The sequence below is a fragment of the Eubalaena glacialis genome, chromosome 15 (assembly GCF_028564815.1).
Source record: "Eubalaena glacialis isolate mEubGla1 chromosome 15, mEubGla1.1.hap2.+ XY, whole genome shotgun sequence".
In the NCBI taxonomy this organism is placed as follows: domain Eukaryota; kingdom Metazoa; phylum Chordata; class Mammalia; order Artiodactyla; family Balaenidae; genus Eubalaena; species Eubalaena glacialis.
Genome location: NC_083730.1, coordinates 22,739,781 through 22,742,785, shown reverse-complemented (window position 1 = coordinate 22,742,785; position 3,005 = coordinate 22,739,781). Strand labels below are relative to the sequence as shown.

General features: G+C 44.1%; 1 non-coding gene across 1 annotated transcript; it reads right to left on the bottom strand.

The window, feature by feature from the left end:
- Positions 1–661: 661 nt before the first annotated feature.
- On the bottom strand, positions 662–734 carry TRNAE-UUC (transfer RNA glutamic acid (anticodon UUC)). Its single transcript has one exon. It is a non-coding gene; the product is annotated as a tRNA-Glu (tRNA).
- Positions 735–3,005: the final 2,271 nt, after the last annotated feature.

Here is a 3,005-nt window from a genome sequence, read left to right as displayed (position 1 = left end):
GTGAATTATAACACATTAAGAATGTGTTTTGTGGTAATTGATGGAAAAGCAAAGCTATAAAAGTCATAGCACAATTGTGGACAATCAAGAGATTGTTTTTAATCTGTCCTTTACGTTTTACTCCAGACTTCTTTTCTAAATCTGATTCATTTCATTTTGTCATCAACAATAATTAACTCACTTGTACTGGTCAGTCCTGTTTTTGTCCCTTTCAAAACAACAAATCAAATGGAATTCTGTCATGTTTTAGAATATAGCCTTTGATGCTGGTTATGTGCTGAGACTCAACTGTTGTCTTGTTCCCTGTGATCTGGGCATGACAGCTGAACCTGAGTATGGCAATCACAGAACACCAAGGTGCTAAAAAATCCATGCCTGAAGGTCCAGGGGACACAAATGAGATGAAAAGCATAAACTACTAATACAGTGTGACATGCATGGCTGTTTTGATTATTGATTAGCGGAGTTTCTCGCAGAATCAGAGACTCTTAGAAAATCCTTAGAAATAATTGAGTAGTTATAGCATCCATCTTCTGATCAATACATAAAATCCCTTATTTCTCTATTGTAAGCCTTGGATTTACCTATGTAGCTAGCTAGGTAGCTAGACTTATGTATACTTTTTTTTTTTTTTTTGGCTATGTGGCTTGCAGGATCTTAATTCCCCAGCCAGGGATTGAACCTGGGGCCACAGCAGTGAAAGCGCTGAGTCCTAACCACTGGACCACCAGGGAATTCCCTGACTTAGGTATACTTTAGACTACTGGTTCTCAAATGGGAATAATTTTGCCCCCCCGGGGACATTTGGCAATGCCTAGAGATAGTTTTGGTTGTCACAACTGGGGGGTGTTGGCGAGTAGAGGTCAGAGATGCTGCTAAACATCCTACAATGCACGGGAAACCCCCTCCCCACACATACCCTCCATCCCTGCCGACTAGGAATTATCTGGTCCAAAATGTCAATAGCACCCAGTTTGAGAAACCTTGATATAAACAAAATAAGTTGCTACAATTACTCATAAAATTCAACTCCCTGTAAAACCATTTTGTGAGGAAATGCGTCAATTAAACAGTGATGATACGCTGCGTTAAACTATTTTAGATAATTAAATTGGTTCTCCGTTTCACTTTAGGCTTGTGTGCATATGTGACAGTGTTAATAAACCAACATATTTCAAAATTTTTCTGACAGAGACCCTTTAAAAGGCAAAATAATTAGGAGCCTTGCAACCTTTTGGTTACTATTTGCCACTTCCTAAATGTATCACAAACATTTTTGTCGTAAAGTAAGAGCGAGGTGATGTCCACAGTTTTCTTGTTAACATCTTAAGCCTCAGACACCTGGTCACTGCCCCACCCCTCTGAGCTCCCTTTTCTCTGGTGCTTCCCTGATTCGGCAGTAACAGCTCCTTCCTCTGACTTTTGATAGTGTTTTCTACCCCCGGACCTTAGCATATATTCCTGATACCAATAAATCTATGCATGTGTATGTGTGTCCTCCTAGATCAATCAGTTTGCTTTTACTGTTAGTTTTCTTTGCAGAGAATCATAGTACCTTGGGAAGACTAAGAGATTGGGTCTTCTCGAACTGTTTCCAAACTTGAGTTTGTCTCTCTGGCATTATTAGCTTCTTCCTATGTGTGTACTCATATTGTGGCCCTGTGAGGCCAGTATTAGTTCTGGTGCCTTTTCAGTCCCCTCTCTAATCTGCTCACCTTCTTGCCCGGCTAACCAGTCAGACCTTTGCCATTTTTAATATTTCTCCTTCAGCAGTTTTCCCCGCTACCTTGCTGATTGCTTTTCTGCACCAGGAAACTTTCAGCCTAATTTGCCAGTGTGAGTGTGTGTGTGTGTGTGTGTGTGTGTGTGTGTGAGAGAGAGAGGGAGAGAGTTAAATAGCCCTGTCTTCCTTCAGTGCCTTCCCTTGCACCCCCATATGGCATCTCCCTATTTCTGAGCCATCTTTTTCATGGACGGGGTGGGCAGTAAGAGTTCCAGAATCTCCCCTCCGCCTGTTGCCAGTGTTACCTCCTCATCCAGCCCCACGTGGATGGGACCACACGCGCTAACACTGTCCAATCCCTGCAGCTTTGTCACTGTTTAGAACCGCTCAGATGCTTACCCAGCTCTGCCCTGTTTCTCATCACCCTCTCGTAGAGCTGGGCTGCCTCTCCCATTTATTACAACCGTGATTGCAGTACACCTTCCCGGCCTTCCCTCCCGGCCCACCTGCTCTGCTGCCAGCCTCTGAGATTGATTCTTGCCATTTCCACGATTGGATTTGTTCTGGCCTCGGTGGGCATGTTCGCTAAAAGGAACATCACTCTTGTTGCCTGTGGTGGGGCAGGAAGCTCCATTATAGACTCCAGGGTGATCACTCTTCTGCCTACTCCCTGCATCAACCTCTATCTGTGAGTGAGGGAGCTGTCGCCCAGGGGGAGTTCTCAGGAAATTTCCACCTCCAATAAAAGTCTCTCACGTCTCCCAGCAGAACCAGGCAGGCCCTTAGCAAAGCTAGAATGACCCACGGCATCCGTCTTCCCCAAGAGTATTTTGTCATTTTCCTTTCTCTTCCTATTCAGCCCAGAGATCTTTCTGGAAACTCTGAGATATCCATCACACATGGATCATACCACCCACTCAGATCTTACTTTTAATGCAACCACTGATTCTCCCCTACGTACTCTGAGGTGAGAAATTGCAAGGATGTTTTCCTAATGCCTAGACATGAATGTCACAGAGGTCTTTTGGACTAAAGGGAGAAGGAAGGGGTTTGTGGAAATCGACAGGTAATATGTGTGAATGTTTTTATAGTGTTTTGCAAAGCAAGCCCCTTCCCACATTGACTGTTTAACTCAAAGCAGTAGTTCTGGCAATGTGCATTCTGACACAGACCTGAGAGGTAAACACAGTATTGGAGGAATCCTAGTCTCTGGTGAACCGAAGGGCCATGCTGTGACAGGTCTTCTGCACAGTGCTCTCCATTCTTGCTACTGAATGTGTGG